The 23,101-nt window shown below is 48.7% G+C and overlaps 1 long non-coding RNA gene across 3 annotated transcripts; it reads left to right on the forward strand.

Annotated features, from left to right (window-relative positions):
* Positions 1 to 5,773: 5,773 nt before the first annotated feature.
* Positions 5,774 to 22,836, forward strand: LOC102914974 (uncharacterized). 3 transcript variants are annotated; one of them, XR_013050237.1, is made up of 4 exons: positions 5,774 to 5,940; positions 9,848 to 10,151; positions 12,542 to 19,661; positions 20,226 to 22,836. It is a non-coding gene; the product is annotated as an uncharacterized LOC102914974 (long non-coding RNA). The 3 variants fall into 3 exon arrangements; XR_013050238.1 differs by having other exon boundaries at positions 5,779 to 5,940; positions 12,542 to 12,717; positions 13,283 to 22,836; XR_013050236.1 differs by having other exon boundaries at positions 5,782 to 5,940; positions 12,542 to 22,836.
* Positions 22,837 to 23,101: the final 265 nt, after the last annotated feature.

Below are 23,101 nucleotides of genomic sequence, written 5' to 3' on the forward strand. Positions count from 1 at the left end.
ATTAACATAAATCCATAAAGGAGTTTACTATGAATAAAAAAAGACCTTTAGACTTTTATCATTTAGGAATTGCTCAGTGTTTCAGGAGCTCTGGCCAGAAACTGAGAGTGGAGACTAAATATATATTTCTTACTGTACCATGACATCCCAACACACAGCCCAAAGACTCAAACACCATCCAAGGAGAGACAAGAGTGCTGTACAGTGCAGGGCTCACAACTCTGGTTTTGCCCTCTTTGGCGATGTAAACATGTCAAGAAGCTATAGAGTTTGATACATGTTTCACTCATCTCTAGTTTGCCTAAGACTTGGGAACCCTTAGCCAACTAATGAGAAGGACATCTTCATTTTACCAAAATATTTTCAAGTCCCAGAGGAGTGAGGAGCACATGCCTAACAGTGGTACTGCTTCAAATCTCATTAGATGAAGGGAAAGAATTGAACCAAAATGTGTGCCTTCCCAGTGACTGGGTTTCAAAAGCCTGCAGCCACAAGGTCTGTCTCACACTGGCTTGGCCCTGGGAAGTGAGTGGGTGTGCTGGCGGCTGCACTTGAACCTGGATTTAATGATACCCTTCGTCAGCTTCATCCTCTGCTGATGCCGCCATTTGAATCTCACAGCTGTTGAATCGCTTGTGTGTGTCTTCTATGTTCCCATTTCAAACTAAGAGAGCATGGAAAAATGCACAGGGCCACATAGAGAACCCTACTGGGCAGTGAGTCCTCTTGTCAGAACACTTAGCAAGAGAGCCAAGACCATGCTTCTTCGCATAGGCCCGACCTTTGTGTATCATTCAACCCACATTCTCCACCTGGTAACCTATGGAAAAGGCTTTAAAGATCTAGGTCAAGCTCAGATCCTACCCCACCACTCACAGTTAACCAGTAACCTGCCCAGGTAGTTGGGGACCCTTCTGCGGTTGATACACAAATTTACAGGGTGCATCTGTGGAGCCACATGTCCTTTGTGACCACCCGGAGTGTGGGACCACACCCGTGCTTGTCACCTGGCTCTTTGATCCCAGGCAGGTGACTTCTCCTTGTTGAGACATGCCAGAGTCCACACTGGGGTTCCCAGTGCAACTTGCAGGTTATGCTGTACAAGGGTTGTCAGCGTCTTTATTTAGCCATGAACCAGTTCTTTCAACAAGATCAGACACTGAAGTCCAATAGATACTTAAAACAATGGCGTCTAGAATTACCTGGCAGGAAGCAGAAACAAATGATTGATCCCTAGGCTGGTCAACTTCCATCCCACCGAAACCAAACCCTCTCTCACACAGATACACATACATACATACACACACACATACACACACACACACATACACCCACACATACACCCCCACACACACCCCACACACACATACACACACACACACACACACATACACCCACACATACACCCACCCTCCCCACACACACATATACACACACACACACATACATACACCCACACATACACACACACATACACACACACTCACACACACTCACACACACACACATACATACATACACCCACACATGCACAGGAACACACACATACACACATACATATACTCTCACATACATATACCCAGACATACACATGAACACACACACACACACACACACACACACACACACACCACTGAGGCACTTTGAAGAAGCTCCAACACTCTAATCCAGGGCAATTGGAAAGATACTGGTAGTCTTATCATTCATGTTATAGACAAGAAAACTGTCCCAGGTCTTTCCTGTCCTCCTGTCACTGGAAGACACAGATGGCCACCCACATATTTGAAATGGCTAGCCTGAGCAGAGGCTAGCCTAAGCAGGGGCTAGCCTGAGCAGGGGCTAGTCTGAGCAGGGGCATGCTCTAAAGTTTGAAAGGCACAGAGGATTTTAAAGAGGAGTTACACAATCAACAGGAATCTGAACTGTCATTGATATATTTTTTAACTGAAGACATTTTAGTCTACATTTGTCTGTTTATGTATGCAGACCTGTGAATGCATGTATGTCACAGCGTGCATGGGAGGTCTGAGGACAAGTTGGGAAGGTTGGTTTTCATCTTCCACCAGGTACATTCTAGGGGTCAAACTCAGGTCACCAGGCTTGACCCTTCCCACCAGGCTATCTCACCGCCCTAGAGGAGGATTAATGAGGAATGTAGGGCCTGGAGAGGTGCTCAGTGGTCAAGAGCACTGGCTGCCCTTTCAGAGGACCTGGGTTTGAGTCCCAGCATTCACATGGCAGCTCACTCATCTGCAACTTTATTTCCAAGGGACTCTGTGGGCACCAGGCACACACATGGCACATGGAATTACATGCAAGCTAAACCCTCAGATGAACAAAATAAATATTTAAAACAAACAAACAAATGTACTTAAAATGAGTCTCTCTTGCTTTCTTAATAGGATCACCAGAAATTCAAAATGACCTAAGTGGCTCTCATTCACATTGTCTTGTGATTCTATGGGACGCGTTCTAAATGCCTTCTCCAGAGGTTCCTGGATTGGTGGTGGTGGGTCAGGACTCATGGCTCCTAATTCTGCAGGCCTCACCCCTCCGTTCTCTGTTGCTGGAGTACACGAACCACTGCTCCCAGTAACATCCACCCTGGACAGCTTCATTGAAGAGAATGGGATAGGTGGGTTAGGATTTCTTTGGTGTATCAGAGGCAATGCCGTGGAGATAGGAAGGGCTTGCATCTAGACCTGACTTGATTTCCCTCTCTGCCTTAGATGCCAATTATCTGTAAAGTGAGGGCGTACGTTTACAGACATCCAAAGCTCTATTCCAGCTCTGGAATTCGGCGCCTTTGAACTTTTCATAGTCACCTGTGCTCTTCTCTGCTTGCGACCACTGTTTGCTTGTGTTTAGTTCAGGCTGGCACTGACCTCACCACTCTGCTGCCTCCTCCGGAGTGGGTTTCCTGGTGTGAGCTACACTGCAGTCGATCCCCAGTTTCTTTGACTGTGATATTCTTGCATCTACTATGTTTCCCTTCCTCCAAGTTGCCTCCTCCTCCCAGCCAATTTCTGCAAGCCGAAGTTCCTCTGGGAAGAGAAGAGGCCTTCCTAGACGAGGCAGAATTGCTTTCCTTCCCCCTTGCTTCCCAAAGGCCAAGACAGAATAGCTACCCGCTTTTCTCTCTAACCCAGTCAGGGAGGACGTGAGGAGAGGTGGGAGGGCAGGTGCATGGCTAGAATGGGAAGAATAGGGCAGCAGACACAGGAAGGGAACGAGACTTAGAAACTCCTTCTGGAAGAGATGCTTAGTGTTCTAACTGAACTGTAAAGTCATAGAAAGCAGAACCAGGCCTGCCCTGGAGAGGACTGTCGCATGCAGGACCCAAGCACACTACCCAGCAGCAGAGAAATGGGAAGCAGCCCCCCTGACACTGGCTTACGGCCCCTGCTTTTTATTCATGACACACTTATAAAAGCCGCAGTGATAGAGGTAGATGAAACGCATGCCCAGACTGAGAGAAGCAAACATTTACTAACCTTCCTCCCCTCCTCCCCTGCTTGTAGGAAGCAGAAACACCCAGACATTGTTTGAAATCAGGGAGTTACCAGCTTCACAACTGAGCTCCCTGGCAGAAGGCCAGGCACACCGTCAGTGCGTGGGAGCAAGCAGCGTTCTCGGGGCTGGGTCGGAAGTTCCAGAGTTGACAAGCAGTTACAGCTGGATTCAGCTGGTACCTAAGGGTTTAGGATCTAATTATTTCTTCCTTTCTCTTTTATTTTTCGAGACAGGGTTTCTCTGTGTGGCTCTGGTTGTCCTGGAACTCGCTCTGTAGACCAGGCTGGCCTCAAACTCACAAAGATCTTCCTGCCTCTGCCTTCCAAGTGTGGGATTAAAGGTGTGCGGCACCACACCCGTAACTGTTTCTTTACAGTGCACTTTACCTTGATATTGATGCACTGCTAAGCCCATGGCGGTGGTCTGCTTTCTTGATTTTTTTTTTCTGTTTGATATTTTTGTCTCTGATGCAGTAAAGACACTAGAAGCTTCTTTTGGGCCACATTTGACAGGGCTTAGGTCAGAGTAATGTGAGGAGTGTTCTGAGAGGCTGGCCTGTGGCACTTACTGTGTGCATTTGAAAGGCAGCTTGAACCCAGAGTCTCTTGCCGTTGGAGGACCTCCTAGAGTGGATGTTCCAGCGAAGGCCGGCACCAAACAACACTGGAGGCTCCTGTGACTGTTTCCTGCTGGGGGCCTTCTGGAGACCCATGTTTCCCCCAGGCCTTGCCGTCCTGTCTCTCTTCCCCATCCAGTTTCTTCCTCGGTGGCCATCGCCTCTGCAGACCCCGGTGTGTCTCTTGAGAACAGTGTTGGGAGGCCTGGGCTTCATGCCTGGAAGAACAGCCAATGACCCTTCCCCCCACCCAACTTTAGGGTGGCTGCAGTATCACCAAGTGTCACTGTCCTCTCTGGCTGCCCAAATGAAGCACCGTACTCCAGTGGCTCACACCAGAAGTTAGACCTGATTCCTCAGGGTTCTGCAGGTTGTAAATCTGAGAGCCAGATGCCAGCAAGCTGGTTTCTTTGGCAACCACTCTGCTTGGCTTGCAGGTGGCAGCTACACCCTGTACCTCTGCGTGGTCTCCTTTTTTGTTATGTCTTCTCTTATAAGGACTCCAGTCATATTGCATGAGGGCCACCTTGTACTATTTCTTGAATCAGCCTGAGCCTGGGGCATTGTGGGGTCAGATTTCAACATGGGAATCAATGAGCCCAGAGCACTGACTCAGGGAGGCTGAGATCTTACTGTATCCGCAGCCCTGTGCAATATCTGAATAATCCAGTGGTACCGTTCCACTCTCTGTCCTTACAAAAATACCCATTTCCCTAGCCCTTCTGAGAGTCCTGGACTAGTCATCTCTAGGGCCTCAGGTTCTGGGTGTCCAGATGTTTTCTGGAACGTGCTCCTTGGGGACTCCAGTGTTGACTAGCCGGTGTCCAATGTGCTGGAATTGCCTCCCCTGGCTGTCCTTCCCAGTTCAGCTGAGGCAGACACTGAGGCCCAGAGAACCAGAAATGTCACCTGACCTAGTGATCTAACCCTTTAGTCTGGGTATCCCAGCAGGCAGACGTTCCCTGGGGGCACGGGTTTCCAAGGGTCCTGAAGCCAGCGGTCTCTGCATTAAATAGATACTGGAAATGGAAGGATGTCAGAGTGTGTCTGGTTTCCCATAACTCCTTCAAAGCAATTTCCTGGTGACGCCAGTGCCAGTGGAGAAGACAGGATCATGGGGTCTAGACAGGACCCCCTAGGTCCTTTTTTTCAAGAGCCATTTAGTCACGTCCCTTCTGAACCAGATCAACAGGGTCTCCTTTGCCCTGGGTCTTGGAAGTCAGCTCTGTTGTCCAGGATCCCTCTTCTGGGATTATTACATAAGCACAGCTCTTGCAACTCCTTGCCCGGAGACCGTGTTCCTGGGTGGTCCTTCTTGGGTGGGTCTCTGGGCATAGAAACCCCATGCCACATTTCCTCCTGGGCTTTGCAGGAGGATCCAGATCCTGCCTCATACAGCTCAGCTCCAGCTTATTTGGGAGATTAAGATCAGAGATGCTGTGGAAGGGCCACGTTTTAACAAGGTAGAAAGCACAAGCTATTCAGAAGTCTCGCCTACTGTGCAGAACCCCCCCCCCCTCACACACACACACACACACCACACCCTGGCTCCAGAGACCTCTCCCATAAAGATGCTATCACGGGGTGAGGAAAGAGTCACCCCACTCCCAGCAGGCTTCTAGTCAGAAGAGCTTCACTTTCAATTACCGGCAGCAGCTGTGGAGGCCACTTATGTAACGGGCTCCGCGCCTCCTCCTTGGGAGGTGGGGAACCATTTGGTGTGTGCTAAATAATGAGTCATGGTCCGAGTGAGGGAGCAGAGAGCGGATTTCTCCCTGGAATTGCTTCATCTGAACCTCTAGTAAAGAATGGTGAGTGAGTCAGAGCTGGCAGGGCTTGCCCAAGGCAGGGAAGCACTGCCGTGGGGTGGGTCTAAAATGCAGGTCCCCTCAGGGATCCCCAAGGGCCGCTGAAGGAGGCTTTGGGGTGGGAAGCCCAGCTGGGTACTTGATGAGGAGACTCACGTTTGTGAGCTGTGTCTGACCTGCCAAGGGCTTGTCTTGAGAGCTTCAGGCCTTTGCCAGGCCTAGCCAGGGCCCAAGAGTGTGGGGGTGAAAAGAAAGCCTTCGGAATGAACAGAATTAACCCTAGAAAGGTGAAGTGTGTCTGGGGGTGGGGGTGGGGTGGTGGGAGGACACAGTGATTTGTCTCCTTTCATGCTTCTGAGAAATCCAGTCAAAATATAGTTTCTGGGCCAGCAAGATGGCTGCAGGCAAAGGCCCTGGCCCACAAGTGTGATGGCCTGTATTCAGTCCCAGAGGTTTGTCTCCTAGGCGATTCTACAGCCTGTCCAGTTGACGATATTAACCATCATGGTGGAAACAAAGAGTCAGCTCTGCCCTCCAGAGGCACACGGAGAGGCACACACACCCTACAACACACAGGCTTTTCAGCGTGGCATCAGGAAGCGAGAGCCTGCCCTCCCTCTCCACAGTAAGCCCCGGCTAAGCCCCTGCGAGTCTGGAGCGGTGTGCAGGGCCTCTTACGAAGCTGGTCAGGTCTGTTCTCTGTTGTGGTGGATGTGGTGTGTTCAGAGAACCGACCTGATGGACAATGTGGTAGTTAATATTATCAATGGGGCAAGCTGTGGAATCACCTGGGAGATAGCTCTGTGGGGGAGTTTCCGGACTGCGTTCATTGAGGAGGAAAGACCCACCGTAACTGGGCAGCCCCACCCAACTGACTAAAAGGAAGGCAAGAGCTGTGAGCACCAGCAGCGTTCACCTCTCTCAGCTTCCTGACTGCTGATGTGAAGACTGTGACCGGAGACTGTGACCAGCCGCCTCACCCTCCTTCTGCATGAACTCTCTCCAACTGTGAGCTACAATGGGCTTTTAAGTCACCTTTGCCAACCATTCTGTCCCACACTGAGAAGTAAGTAACAGGAAAGGTTTTGTTCAGTGTGCAAACCTCTGCGAGCTGAGCCCTCCCTCCTGGAAGCAGCATAGCCAGAGGTCAAAGGTCAAAGTGCCTGGTTAGAATCCCTGCTTGGCTATTTATCCCAACTCTGCCTCTGGGGTACAGTTACTGCCTTTGTGTTTGTGGGGGTCCTCATCTGTGACGTGGGACACCAAGAGCCTCTCTATCACAGGGTAGTTTTGGAGACTGAGGGACACTCGTAAGGTATTTAGTGTTGGGGGTGCTCTTTAACCCTGTTATCATCACCATGATTTTATTTGTTTGTTTGTTTGTTTGTTTGTTTGTTTACTTTTGTTGGCCTGGAACTTGCTCTGTAAACCAGACTGGCCTTGAACTCATCGATCCATCTGCCTGTGACTCCCGAGTGCTGGGATTAAAGGCGTGAGCCACCGCTGCCCGGCTCTCGGCACCATTATTTAATTTAATGCCAGCTTAATTTTCATCTCTAGTGATGTCTATCAAAATATACATTAGAACACACAAGCAGGTTTATGACCAATCAGGTACGGCTCTTATAGAACTAGCAAAAATTTTCTTCCTTACAGAATGGGAAGCAGTATAGCATTAATATATAGTGAAGATTTAACAAAACCAAGTTTGCTGAGCTCAGAAAGCAACCATTAAGTAATGAGTGTCTGGACTATAACTACCAACTCCGTGTGTTGAATCCAGTCACATAAATGTAGCTGAAAGTTTTCCTGTGTCCCGGCCTGCCAGCGGTTGGGACAAATCTCTCCCACTCACATCCATCAAGTAACACACAGAAGCTTATATTAACTATAACTGCATGGCCATGGCTCAAGCCTTTTGCTAGCTAGCTCTTATATCTTAAATTAGCCCATAGCTATCAATCTATACATCACCACATGTTCCTTGGCTTTACCTGCATCCCATTACATGTTGCTCCTTGGGCTGCTCACTGGTGCCCCCCCTTCTTCCTCTCTCTCTCTCTCTCTCTCTCTCTTTGAATTTCCTGCCTGCCTCTAAGCTGCCTTGCCATAGGCCAAACAGCTTTATTTATCAACCAATCAGAGCAACACATATTCACAGTGTACAGAAAGACATTCCCCCATCACATGAATTCTGGAGTTTCTTATCCCATGTGATCACGGCTATCCACCCGTGCTGATGGTGTCAACATGAGCAAGGAGTTAAATCCACAGACTCTAATTTGACACAAACTTCTCAAGCCATTTATCCTGGTGTTGGAGAAGAGACAGGACTGTTCTTAGACTCCTCGTGGGTGGTTTTTTCAGCTTCTGTTGTGACTGGATTCTGTTAACTGACCACAGAGGTAGGAGGACACTCTCCTCAGACTGGCCCTCCAGCCCTTTGGCTCTAGATGGATGTATGTGCTATAGGAAGAGCTGGGGCAGCTGCGAACCTGACCTCATCACTGCCACCATAATCCTCACCCCACATAACATCCACATTTAGGGAATGCTCACTGTGCATTGGGCACAGTGCTGCAGGACTTTATACATCTGCTTGTGTTTCACCTTATGATGATGTCATTGGTTTACTGTTGTCTCCCTCTGAAGGCTGAGAGAACCATGTCCATGACAGGCTTACAACCTGTTCGTGATCCCAAGCCTGTGAGGCAGTGTAGTCTAGGACTCTGGTCTTGAGAGCACTGTCCAAGATGCTTTCCATCTTGTCACTGCTGCTGAGGGTGGCGGCCAGCTACTCTTCCTGCACTGCTCATGTACTCTGAGCTGCCGTGGAGGACCTTGTGAGTTAGTGCCTGTGTCCAGGGAGCCGTCAGAGGCACTCAGCATTTGTAGAGAGAATGTGGTGCTGACAGGATGGACAGGAGTATTGACATCCGTGGGTGCTCAACGTGTGGATGTGAACTTGACAGAAACCATTTTAACAGGCCAGGGGATGAAACCACCTTCAGGTTATTTTGTGGCGGCAACGGTGAAGGCCAAGGGACTTCCTGGTCCTTTGTTGTCCTGGGCTCCTACAGGAACACCCCTGGCTTGTAGGTCTCAGGGCAGTCATTTGAGACAGGCAAGACTGATGGCTTCGACGCGTTTCTTTTCTTGAAACAACGTTAATTTGTCCAGTTTTGTGGCTTTTTTATGTGGAACAGCATTAGATCATCCAAGCTTGTGGTTTATTTGAAAACGAAATTCCGGTAAGTCTTTCGCACCATCTGGCAGTGTGGTGATTGGCTGTAAGTTAGGAACAAGCCACTGAGCACACAAGAAAACAAAGTGACAAAAGCCACCAGGAACAGAGAGGTTCTTGTAATTTCTCTGCCCAGATAAACCCACAGGAGTCTTTGAGGATGGATCTGTCCCCTTGAACAGAGCTGGAACCTGTCACTCTTGAGGTGGGAATCCATTTCTCTCAGTTCCTTGGGGCAAGTAGAATACCTCTGCTCAAGAGGAGCCTTACATTCTTTCTACAGAACTAGATCACCTCCGAGGGCACACACAGGCTCTGGAAACCAACACGAATGACCAGGAGAGAAGACACAGCTAAAGACCAGTAGTTGACTCTTTGGAATATAAAAAACATGACTGAGCCGGGCGGTGGTGGCGCACGCCTTTAATCCCAGAACTCAGGAGGCAGAGGCAGGTGGATCTCTGTGGGTTCGAGGCCAGCCTGGTCTACAAAGCGAGTTCCAGGAAAGGCACAAAGCTACACAGAGAAACCCTGTCTTGAAAAACCAAACAACAACAACAACAAAAAAAAAAAAAAAAAAAAACAAAAAAAAAAACATGACTGAGCCCGAGTCCCCCGGGGACATAGCAGATGCCACTCTAATTTAGCTGTCTGTCGTGTCCACAGGTTCTTCACTGGTGTCTATAATGTACACAGATTTTCACCCCTGTGCCGACTGTGTGGATTGACTGTCCTAGGCACAGAAGAGCGAATGTGGGCCGGATAAATATGACCATTGTGTTTGAAGAGTTCATGTCCGAAATGACAGACGTTTCCCAAGCTGTATCATTTAAGATAATTTCGAACACAGGAGGCATCGTGCAGGGACGAGGAAGCAGCTGTGAGGAGAATGAACGCAGGGACGAGGACCTTTGCTTGGTAGATTGCAAGGAGGCTCCAGGGCTGCTGACCTCTGATCAGAAACCTCATGGTGAGATGTGCGAAGGGTGGAGGGGCGGAGGGTGTCTTGGAATGGGGAGTGGGGCACTTGAGAGGGCAGCCTGGGGGGGACACCCTGGGGGGTGGCCTGAGGGGGCAGCCTGAGGGGCAGCCTGAGGGGGGCGGCCTGAGGGGCAGCCTGAGGGGGAGCCAGCTTGGAGGGCAGCCTGCTGAGATGGTTCCAGAACACTGTGGGATGAGGTAGGAAAGGGAGGCAGGGGCCACACCCTTGGCTGTCACACAGGGAAAAGGCATGGCCCAACTGACAGGTCACTGGGGGAAATGGATTGCAGATCAGCAGAGGGACAGAGGAGACAGAGGTGGCTTGAGAGTGGGTACAGGAGAAAAGGTGTCTTAGGCAAAGCGCTGACACAGTTGATGTGGCGGAATAAAGCAGCCGTGACATAAGGATGCTCCCAGGTCCTCCAGGTTGAGCCACTGGAGCAGGTGGAGATTCCAGTTGCTGAGAGTGGGGAGGCGGGAGAGGGATACGCTGTTTGAGGCAAAGGTTTAAATGCAAGTTTTCATTATGTGAAGTCTGAGATAATTTGATACATCTAAGTGGAAATAGGAAGTATATTTTCTAGAGTTCAGCAGAAAAAAATAAACAAAGGAGTGATTACCATGGCACTGATCACTGGACCCAGGAGAAGCAGGGCTCTGATCTAGCAGAGGAAGCCAGTAAACACCCTAAAGGAAGAATGTTAAGGGTCTCTCACACCCTGGAGACTGGGAAGAGAGGACATGGTGTGCCTAACCCACATATGTATGGTGACCCCAGCCTACTTGTGTATGGCCTCCAGCCCCTATCACCCCCTCCACAAAGTGTACCCCTTGACTACCACTCGTGAATGAGTCTGGACTAAGTCCCAGGCTTTGGAAATCAGACCCGAGCAGTTAGGACAGGAATCCCAGAGCCTCAGCGCTCTGGAACATCGTGTACAGGGGATAATTTATGGGTTGGTCAGGCATGTCACTAAAGACTATGGACTCTTCGCTGCCTGGATGATGGTTAGAGCAGGTGATGCCAGAGCTGGAACTTTTAAAGCTTGACCCACCAGACAAGGGCCTTTGGTACTAGACAGGGGCAGCATTGCACACGTGACATGCATTGGGGTGACAGGCTGTGGCTCTACTGTCTGGTGTGCAGGTCATAGGAAAGAACCCTGGGTCACTCCTCCTGCTGGCCTGTGACTCACCACTGCAGTGTCTACCTCATGGTCAGCACCTAGTTCCACACTGACCTTGTCACGATGGGAGTGAGCAGCCTTGTTCAGTTTGCCTCAGCTCTTGTTGTGGGAGGAGGAAGTAAATAGGGTGTGGGAGAAAGGGAGAATCCAGGACAGATGGGCTCACCCTCCTTCCTCTGCCGAGTTAGTCAGGCCAGAGGCATGGGAAGCTCGGGGCTACTCATGGGCATTTAACCTCAGAGGGGTTGGTACAGGTGCTGGGACAAGCCATCCCTCAAGCTGTGCTTACTCGGGACATTCCACACAGCAGGGGTGTGCAGAGACATGAAGGACAGCATGCTTTCTGTTTGTCTGTCTATTTGAGACTCAAGCCCATCCGTTCAGGTGCTGAGGACAAGGGTCCGTGTACTTTGACCCCCAGGGCTAGGAGTTAGCAAGAATTGGTCAAGGGCTCTGAGGTTAGGGCTGCCTTCTGAGCTTGGTGAGGCAGGAGAGAGGGGGAAAGACACCTTATCTCAGTTTTTGTGAGTGAGGTCACCATTTGGGGAGGCTAGGAACCTGAGAATGAGTTGTCCTTGGGTGTTCTCAGCAGCCCATCCTTCCAGAACCAGGACTATTGACAGTCAGAACCAAAGTTCTTCTCTATACACAGGGCTTGGACACGATTGGCTAGAGTCAAGGTCATTCTCCAGGCAAAGCATATATTGTCTTCTCAGAGACTCAGAGCCGGTAGTCTTCCTACCAAGTCCAGGACTGGTCCCTGTCATATGTGCTGTCTGAATAGTTAAACCTGTAGCATTCACCCATGTGAAACAGACAAATATTGGGTGTTATGGGGCTTTAGTGTTTGTGTGACATGAATGTCCTTCTCTGCCTCTTCATCTTTTTCCTCTTCCTTTTCTCCTTCTCCATTTCTTTTCTTCACAGCAACCATAATATCCCTGTAGTTAAGCCAATGGGGGAAAAAGTAGGCCCGTCAGGGGAAGGTCTGTGAGCCAGGAATGAATCAATGTGTCATTCCAAACCCTACTGGTGGCTTACTTTGTGGCCTTGGGCAAGTCACCCAATCTGGCCACTGCTTCCATCTAAACTGAGAAGCAAACTGAAAAGAGGCTGGGAGAAATCATCAGCTTGGTAGAAAGATTTGAACAGCTTGGTTCCATTTGCGCACTAACGACCTCTTTCTATTTAGGAGGCTTTGGCCCCTCTCCTGGTTCACTTTTGATAGTGGATGGATTTGCAACTAAATGGAGCTCTCAGCAGCCTCTGTTGAACATTCTAAAAGCCTGTGGTCCAGCCTCTTTCTGATGTGACTCAAAGAGGCTTTCATCAGGACTCAAGTCAAGACCTCTTTGCAGCAAGTGTTATGTGAGAAAGAAATTAAGCTATATTCCTCTTCAAATTAAGGCAACAGGAAATGTGTGTTTTTAAATTGTGGTCTTGAACTTCATAAGTTCATTTACTTCAGAAGACTGGCCTGCCTCCAGGGCTTTGCTCAGTGTGGCACATACTGAAAATGCCTCACACATGCTTATGGCCTGATATATGAACACATGGATGCCTAAATCAGAGAGAGAAAAGGAAACTCTTCTTGAGTTTTATTTTGTAATTAAATTTAACCAGAATATTCAAGACTGGGGATCAGTCCCTAGGCATATTTGATGTTCTTGGGCATTTTCTTTTACTTTGATTAGGTTCAAGTTCTGCTGGGATTGAGATGAAACCCAAAACAGATGCTCTGTGGAGCATCCTGGGTGCCATCTCTGTAAGGCACTAGTCTGGGTGCACACAGGGAAGAAAAAGACATTGAGCACTATGGCATGAGCTGAGAGGCCCCTAACCAGCAAGGCTTAACATGCTCAAAATGATCTAGATGCTGAGATTGTCTGTATTGACACAGGAAGTCATGCCATTCATCCATCTTTTGGATCAGTTTATCAGATTCACTGGGCCTAGAGGAGAGTCACCAGTTGATGTACACCCCAGAGCAGCCACTTCAGAGCAGAGACTAAGGATGTTCCAGAAGATTTCGTGCAAACTCATAGACCTCATCTTTCCATTCCACCACGAGGACCCTGAGGGTACATCCTTTCTTCATAAGCCCAGACACCATCTCTAAGAGAAGCAGGTACAGGGGCAGGTCTCTGAACAGCTATATTAGTGACTTTTCTTATTACTGTGACCAAATACCTGATAGAAAATACTCGGGAAGGAGTGGTTGACTTGGTTCACAGTTACAGAAGATCTAGTTGGCCCTGGTGGAGAGGCGGGGCAGCTGAAGTGGGGCTGTCTGTGGTGGTGGCAGGAGCTTGCACTGAGGGTTTCTCACATGACGCTGACCAGGTAATGCAGATGGGATGGGAAGCTGGGACGAGCAGTAACCTTCAAGGCTCACTCCTAGTGCTGTGATTCCTGGTGCCAGCTAAGGTCCCACAATTCCCCAGTATAGGGACACCAGCCAAAGAGCAGCTGAACAACACAGGAGCCTTTAGGGGGTATTGCAAGCCCCAAACCACTGACAGCAACAAGGTGTTTTATGTCTGGGACAGAACAACCTCCTTAAGAGGTGGCTTAAACAGTGATTCTAGACTAACCTTATTGTATTGTCTAAAAGCTATACCAAATGCTTTCAACAAGAACATAAAACAAAACAAAACAAAACAAAACAAAAACCAAACCTTTCTTCTGGCTAATTTGAATTATATGATATAGTACTGTTAACTCTGATTATGCATTGATAACAATATAGTTATGTTCAATTAAAAAGAAACAAAGATATAAGCAGATTCTCAGGACCCATTCCATACCTAGCCAGTCAGTGCATGTGGGTTTGGCAGATTGACAGGTGATCCCTATGCACATTAAGTAGGAGATGTGCTGATCTGTAGTCCAGGACCATGGCTTGACCCTTTCTCATCATCCTGCACATCTTACTATGTCCAGGGTAAGTCTGTGACTTGACCTCATTTGGATAAAAATAAAGAGAAAACTGAAGAGAAGGGTGGGGAGCCTCCAGCACCCTCTGAGTCAGGGACCCAGGAAATCTGAGCTGCTCCTGAGGTCTGTTCACAGGCCAACGCCCTCCGTTGACAGCTGTTCTGTTGAGGAGGCTTCTAAATCAAGTCGGAGGGCCTAGGAAAGGGGGAGGGGCCAGTTCAGCTGTGTCTGCCAGGAGTGACAGAGGAGAGACTACCTACCACATTTGCCACTCCTGAAGCTATAGATGCTGAGGGAGATCAATTAGGAAAGAGCCCTGGATCTCCCTGAACAGAATTTGCAACACGGAACATAATTGCTTTCTGTTTCCTAAGCAAAATCTATCCACGATGGAATGGCTTCGTAGCCAGCCTCCTTCATCCCAGGAGAAGGGGGGGAACTCTAATTCTCTAGAAAGCCTCCTTAGGCTGAGATCTTCCATTTGGCCCCATGCACCTTAACATGGCCAAGGAGGATTCTGCTAAGCACAGCACCAGGAAAGCCAGTTGTCAGACGCATGCTCCGCCACTGGTGAACAAACACCCTGCTGTCGTAAACTGCAAAAGGAGCTAACTCTACAGAATCCAAGTCTCCTGGGAATGTGATTATCAAATTTTTTTTCCAAGTCAGATGTATCTTTTCTTTAAAGTGTATTACTTTAAAAGAAATTTCAAATATTCTTTTAAAATCAGATGTCTTAGTTCTTCCCCTTCTTTTCAACAGTGTGGTAAGAGTGATATACTAGAAGTTGGGGGTACACATGCTCCAACATGACCCTCCTGGGTAGATGTCTCAAGATATTTATACATCTCCCTACACCTCAGTGCACTGGTGACTTATACACACTCAGTAATCAATACAAGTGCAAAGGAATCACCCCCATTCTCCTCTCAAAGTCTTGGGGGTTTGAGTACATGTTATTGTTAACGGAGAGGTTTGTTTCATCTGTGAGATTCTCAGGCCTCCAGCAGATGCGGCTGTGGGATGATGATGATGAATGGGTGCTAAGATCATCTTTCTGTCCTGGATGATTTCATGGCACAGAGCACCCTGGAAGCATGAGAGGAGGCCACAAGTCCCCCAGAAGTCCCTGGCGTCTCCAAGGATACTAGAGTCCCTAAATAAATTGTGGTATTGAGGAACCTAAATAGGAACAGAAGCACAACCTGAATTTAGCTCCCAGAGCACCCCCAATGGCAAAGATAAACAAGAAAGACCTCCCACTGACCATCCCTGGACCATCCCAGCTAGGTCACAAAAGCACAGAGAGATGCTTTCTCCACCACCCTCCCTGCTAGTAGGGTTGGGGTGATGGTCCTGGAGTCCCTAGTCCACCTTCTGTTGGAAGGGGACTCACGTCACTCACAGGCTAATGCTTTTACCAAGGGTGCTGTGGTCAGAAGTGTCCCCTCGAATCCAGATCCCTGTGTAAAGCCCTAAATTCCCATATGGCAGTATTTGGAGACCTTGAAAGAGGGCTCCAAGGCTAAATGAGATAAAAAAAAAAAAAAAAAAAAAAAAAACGATGTTTCTGATCCAGTATGACAGTGTCTATGGATCTGGGCACATAGGCAGAGAGCATGGGAAGACGTTGAGAAGGCTGGTTTCTGCACACTGGGAGCAGAGTCCTCAGAAGAAACTGGATTGCCCACTCTTTGTCATGGGCTTCCAGAGCAGTGAAAAAACACGTCTCTGCTCTTGGAAGCACCAGTTTGAAGTATTTCATCATAGCAGCCCTAGTAGGCTACCACAGGACCGTTCACGAGGCCACAGCTGTCGCAGTCCCACAGATCAGCTAGGGGTTAGTGCCTGGAGCTGAGTCACTTCTGATAGGTGGGGTGGGAAAGGGAGAGAAAGCGAAGGTCCCTGGGCCATTTCCAGCTGCCAGCTCGCTCTGAAGGCGGAGAACAGGGATAGCAGATGGGAGTGTGTTGAGTCCCTTCTGCAGGTGAGTCACAGGGCATCTGGGCACACAGTCATCTTCCAGCCTCTGAGCTTCACATGAGAACCATGTGAGGTTGGGGGTAGCTAGGGAAGGCACGCTAGACTCAGCATCCCTCTTGTCTTTGCCCTCCATGGCCTTTGTTCTGTCTCTCCCTTGGTTGTCTTTTTATAGCCAAACTCACCATCAAAGGGTGCTGGCCACAAAGCTCACCTCTCTGCTGGTTACCCATCTCTGCCTCTTCAGGGTGATGGTGACTTCATACCTTTTCTGCAGACACTCTCATTAAAAGGAGTCCCACATTTGCAAGACCCTCAGCACCTTCCCCTAGCATCGGGGCTTCTTGCTTACACAGCTGGGTGAAGCTTGGGACTCTTAGGTCACACAGAACATGGCTGGCCGCTTGGGTTGTCTGCAATGTTGTCGGGTGTTTTCCTGGCTGTCCTGTCTCCTCACTGTGGAATGCCTTGGTCAGGATGCTCGCACTGGAAACCTATCAGGTACCAACTGTTCTGGGAACCTGATGCTTGCCCAGAGGAAGACAGTGGCTGTAGTCTCCCATGGATGCTTTGAGGGCACTGTGGTTCCCTATGGCTTTCCAGTTCTTACTCCATTCTCCTCCCAGTGAAGGAAACAGGGTTCTTTCTTCTCTCTCTCTCTCTCTCTCTCTCTCTCTCTCTCTCTCTCTCTCTCTCTCTCTCTCTCTCTCTATCTCTCTCTCTCTCTCTCTCACACACACACACACACACACACTCACTCACTCACTTGTCATGTGTTTTCTAGCTGTGGATAAAACCGTGACGTCAACAATGGTTTACCAAAGCTTCTGTTGGCACCTCCCGCTGTCCCTTCCCTCTCCGCTTGGCTGGGCACCACAGCGGCAGGAGTCTGGAACGGCTTCCCAGCTCCCAGCATGGGACACACACATGCTCCGAAGCGTGAGGAGCAGTATTAACCTCTTAGGAGATTTTCCCAGAGCAAATGAGACAGTTATGGAGTGTTAACTTCTGTCGCTTCTTGCCTTCATCTTTCACTGTTTAGAACCAGCCACTTGGCATGAGCAGGATGAAACAGAAATCCAAGATTTCTCTATATATTCTCTGCTAGATTGTCATTAAGATGGAAGCTTCTTTGCCACCCAGAGGAACTGCGGGGATCAAGCATATGACAATAAAGCTCCTGCATGGTCGCACGCCTTGGCTATTTATACTTCAGATTTCAGAGAAAGGACCAACACTTCCCATACAGACAGTCCATTCCCCCTGTCTCCTGATTCAGCTGGCCACAGAGCACCACAGCTACATACAGGGGCAGGAATGGATGCATTCCAGCTCGCTGGGGTTTGGACCGGCAGCTCTCATCCCCAGAGAAGGGATTCTCTGTGGAGGCTGAGCTGGCAGTGCTCAAGCTTGCCTTGTGGTTGGCACGTAGGCCATCAGAAATCATCTGTGCACCATCCTGCCAGGCTGGGGCCATCCTAGGGGGCAGGGATTTATTGCTCACACAGGAACAAAGAGAAGCCATCTCCTTCACTCAGATTCGCAGGCACCTTTTGTGTACAGGGACTGCTATTGCCCCAACCAGTTCAATATCTAACTTATCATGCCTGCATTCTTCCCCAGCAGTTCAGGCCTGTCTCTGCTAGGAACAGGTGCCAAATTGGAGTATGGAATTTTCCCGGCAGGCCTCAGTGACGGCTCCTGCCAAGGCGACTGTGGTAGAGTCAGGGAATAACTATCGAACCACAGATCTGGAAGGCAAGACCAGGCCACCCTTTCGGCTTGAGTCAGCTCAGGTACAGGCTGTCCCTTGAGGAAAGACTCCCCAGTGCCAAACCCAGATGAGGACTGCAAGCAAGGTTGGTTCTCACTAGGCAACTTCCCAGAACTAGGCCAATCAGGCCCTGTGAGGACAAAGGAGAAAGGCCTTTCTGGGAAGGCCACAGCAGGCTCTGCCCGGGAAGAGCAGCAAAAGCCACATGATTTCCAGGGAAGCCCCAGACACCTGTATTAGTGAGTGTCTGAAGTGAGATCCAGACCTTTGTGGATGCCAGGAAAGAAGCTGCTCTGTTCTACACAGAAGCAGTCCTGGAATTCAAGACAGCAAGACAAAGTCGGTGATACCACAGAGCTGAGGTCAAAAGTCCATGCTGGGCTCAGTAGGCAGAGTGTTGGAGGGCCTGAGTTCAGTCTCCCAGAATTCACTGGGGAAAAGCTGGGTGTGGTGGCACACATGTGTAATCCCAGGGATGGGGAGGCAGAATGAGGTGAACCCCTGGGGTTCACACTCCAGCTAGCCTAGACCAGCTGATGAGTTCAGGCCAGGGAGAGACCCTATCTCAAATGATAATGACAACAAATAAAAATCCTAAGGTGGACAGCACCTGGGAAATGGCAGCTGTATTCTCCTGATTCTGTATGCAGGGGCACATGTGTATGCTCACCCCTATACAAAGTACCCCCTCTCTCCCTCCATCCCTCCCCCATCTCTGTTTCTCTGCAAGCCAAACGAATAGACATGGAGAAGCAATTATTCTTTTCTTCTCTGTGGTGTGTGTATGGCAGATGCACATGAGTGTGTGGGTTCACGTGCCCTGTACGCCCATGAGGAGCCGGTCTAGAACCGGGTAAGGTGTTACTCTGAATCTTATCCCCTGAGATAGGTTCTCTCACTGGACAAAAAGCTCGTATTTTTGGCTGTGCTGACTGGCCAGTGGCCAGCAAGCTCTCAGGATTGACCTATCTCCACCTGTCTGATGCCAGGGTTGCAGACACATGGCAGTCACATCTAGATTTTCACAAGGGTGCTGGGCATTCGAACTCATGTCATTATACTTGAAGAACAAGTGCAATTACCCACTGAGGCACCACCTCCAGAGCCTCAAAGAAGCAAGTTCTTTGGAGCCCGTCAGTAATGGATCAACACTGCCAGCACTGTCCTATAGAGCCTGGGTCTCCTTACCTGTGGAAGGAGCCCCGCCCACAGCCAACGTGGCAGGCTGCACACCTGGATGGGTGGGAGATTTGTGACTACATTCCTTTCCTCTTTCTGGGCCCTGAAATCTTGACTACAGTTCTAAGACCACTTCCAAGGTCGTTGGTGATGAAGCTTTTGGGGGGGGGGCTCAGCCATGGGGACAGGAAAGCGAGCCCCTGCTGTGGCTTTGACTAGTAGCGGTGTTACTTCATCTGAAGATTTCACTGGCTTCATGAAGACGCTCACTTCCACTACTTTTCTTCTTTTTTGTACATTTCTTTAATAGGATTAAAAGCTCTCTGGCTTAAAGCCTGAAATTGCTCTTAGGATGAAAACCAGATTCTGCGGATCTACAGGTATCATAGTGTCAAAGACTCTTCTGCTGGCAAATGATGAGGTTTTAGTCACTGTGGAAAGGGTAAAGAGTGTTAGGACTAGCCAATGCCCTTTCCTTTATTCATTGCTATTATTTCCCTGATGGCTAAAGATGCTGACCCCTGTTTTCCTTCAAGTCTCTTGTCTTTTTCCTGAGAGCTGTTTATTCACTTGTCTGTTTATTGGTGGGAATATTTGGAGTTTGGGGTGTGTGACATTTGGGGTTCTTCATACACCTACAGTTAACCTCCTGTCAGATGTCATTAGCGAGAGTTTTCTCTCATTCTTTAGGCTGTCTCCTCACTGATTGTTTCCTTTTCCACGGAGAAGGTTTTGAATTTCTCACAACCCCATGTGTCAGTTCTGTGTGACTCAAGTCACTTTCCGAAGCTGGACTGTTTCCCTACACGTTCCTCTGTGGTTTCAGAGTCCAGGGTCTTCCAGGACTGGAGTTTCATTCAGAGCGCCGTCTGCTGAAGTTCCTGGGCCTTTTGTTCTTGGGATTTTGTTTGTTTGTATGTTCTTGCTTTTGTTTGTGTGTTTTTGTATGTTTGTATGTTCTTGTTATCTAATGTATGTTTTTAACATGTTTGTTGTTTTGAGACAGGGTTTCAGCCAGTAGCTCAGGGTGACCTTGAGCTTGTGATGGAATCCAGCCTTTTCTCAAGTCCTGTGATCCCTCGACTGCCCTCCCAGTGCTGGGGTACAGGCGAGCATGGCCACTCCCAACTATGACTCTGTTTCCCCCGTTGGAAGTTTTGGAAGGTCTCAGATGCCAGGCTCATCTCCTGTCATCTTCTTTTTTCTCTTCACTCATTCTCCATCATGTGTGGCTTCAGCTGGAGCCTGGGACTCCATCCTAAGATACTGCAAACATGTCTGTATATCTGGTGGAAAGATCTCTGAGGTATCTGGAGATGAAAAGTAAGAAATTACTGGTCTATCGCTCTCTATTTAGAGACCCTGACAGCCCAGATGTGCCCTCAGGAAACCTGGCTGTTGCAAACAGAAAACAGAAAGGGCAGAATTTGGGTCTAAAAACACAAACAGAAACACTTATGGAGAAGCCATCTTTAGAGAGTATAACATCTGAAAATGTAAAAAAGCTGAATCAAACACATGGATGAAACTAAATAAAATATAAGTGCTAACTTTTGTCACTTAATTCTTCCAAAGCTCTGGATTGGAGGTAAGAGAGAAGGCTTGGAGCCACTGCCTGGCAGCTGGGGCTGACAAACTGGATTTGGATTTGGGGCCCATTAGCTTACAATGCTGGAATATTGGCTTCAGGCCACGCAAGTTCCCCATTTTACAGGTTCATGAAGCATGTGTCCACGAGAAGCTATACTTTCAACTCAAGATGATGGAGGAGGGAAGAAAATCTATCTCATAACTGAGTAAACAGTTACCAACGGATGTGGCAAGTAGAAACCCAAAAATAAAACAATAAACCAGAAAAGCTGTTAGAATCTGCTGTACGGGGCCATGCTCTGGGCTCATATGTTCGAAGCCTCTGTACCCAGTTGACAGTGCGGCTTCTGGAAGCTGTTAACTTTGGGGAGGTGGGACCTCACGGGGTGTAGCCCGGCACTGCTTCCAGCCCCAGTCTGTGCTTCCTGGTTCCTGAGATAGGAGCAGGTGGTTGCAGGACCCATGGCCAGAGACACTAGAGAGTAATGGTAGAGAATTTGGATCTTTGGGAAACTATGAAGGCTGTCTTAGGAGTCTACCTCTGAAACACCATGGCCCAAAGCAGCTTGGGGAGGAAAGGGTTTATTTCACTCACAACTCTTACTGAGGGAAGTCAAGGCAAGAATTCAGGGCAGGAACCTGGAAGCAGGAACTGAAACAGAGGCCATGGAGGAGTGCGGTTTGCTGGCTTGCTCCTACGACTTGCTCAGCTTGCTTTTGTATACCACCCAGAACCACCTCCAAGGGTAGAACTATCCGTATGTAGTGAGCTGAGTTCTCACACATCAATCATTAACCAAAACAATATCCTACAGACTTACCTGCAGGCCAGTCTTACAGAGGCATTTTTCTCAGTTAAAATTCCCTTTTCCCAGATATGTCTAGGTTTGTATCAAATTGACAAAAACACCCAACCAACACAGAGGAGGTTTTGATAGAGGAATGACTTGCATTTAAGTTATGTTTGGAAAGAGCATTATGCTGTACTTTTGGGTGGGTTATGCAAGTGAGACCGTAAAGTAGGAGCACTGTGGGCAGTTCGCTGACTGTGGCCACAGGACCAGGATGGCAAGAGAGAAGCAGAAAATTCTGGAACAAACCTCCTCAGTCTGTCCATATGCCTTGGCTGACATCCCATCTATTTCTTTAACTGTCATCTTCTCAGAGACCTTTCCTGGTCCCCAAGCATGCACACTGATGTGATGGCCTATGGAGAGGGAGGTATCATAGAGGGAAAGACACACTGAGTGTACTGCAGGGGAGCAGTGGCTGTTCAACCTGTCTGAAGAAGAACACAGGGCCAGGCGTCCCTGCCAATCCCCATCTGACTCGTCAAATCATCAAAAAAGCAAATAACAAAGCAAACAGACATCCCATGGACATCAGTGGGCCACTGCAGACAGCCAGGAACCTCTGATTACAGCACTTATGCATCTCTCTCAGACCACATTAAATGACCCCAGTGACATGCTAGGTGGCCATTACCATGCAAATGCAGTTTCTCCTTCTGTTGAATGGGGCCTGAAACAGCTTTACCTCACATGAGGCAGCGATTAAGTGCATTAATTGTGTAGGTCTGGTGCTGCATTAAGTTTCATGTCCTGACATGACAGTGTGAGGGACATGGAGAGTTCTGGATTTTCTGGAGAATGGCACCTTGGTTCACACAATCAATGACACCATGTTGCTTGATCAGGCTGCAATGATTCACCACCATCACTGTCAGCCTGACTGGGTTTGGATTCACTTAGGAGACACACCTCTAGGCATGTCTGTGAGGGTGTTCCAGGGGGCTTTATTTGAGGGGGGAGACCCACCCTGAATGTGCAGCAGGAGTCCCTGAGAGAGGGAGGCAAGGGGAAATTTGTTGGAGCTATGTGGTCTGGAGCAGGCCAAGATTCACAGCACAGTAAAAGACACAACTTTGTATTTCATATATCCCACTCAGGAAAGAAGTACATGTGTGCATGTGTGCTCATGCACACACACACACACACACACACACACACACACACACACACACACACACCAGTAATAGCAAATAAAGATTAAAAAATGAAAGTAGTATTAACAATAGTTTCTCAGGAAGCACATTTCACTCACACTGGAGAATTCTGGTATAACCAATTTAGTGGCTGTTATGGGGCTGTTAGCTCTAAGAAGGGCCCAGAGCAAGGAAGGGCCAAGTACCAGGTCTGGGCCAGGCTTCCCTTCTATTTGGGCAATATGACGGAGGAGACTGATATGAGAGACAGCTCTGATAAGAGATGTCACTAGGTATTTGGGACAAGG

Source organism: Peromyscus maniculatus, chromosome 3, assembly GCF_049852395.1.
Source record: "Peromyscus maniculatus bairdii isolate BWxNUB_F1_BW_parent chromosome 3, HU_Pman_BW_mat_3.1, whole genome shotgun sequence".
In the NCBI taxonomy this organism is placed as follows: domain Eukaryota; kingdom Metazoa; phylum Chordata; class Mammalia; order Rodentia; family Cricetidae; genus Peromyscus; species Peromyscus maniculatus.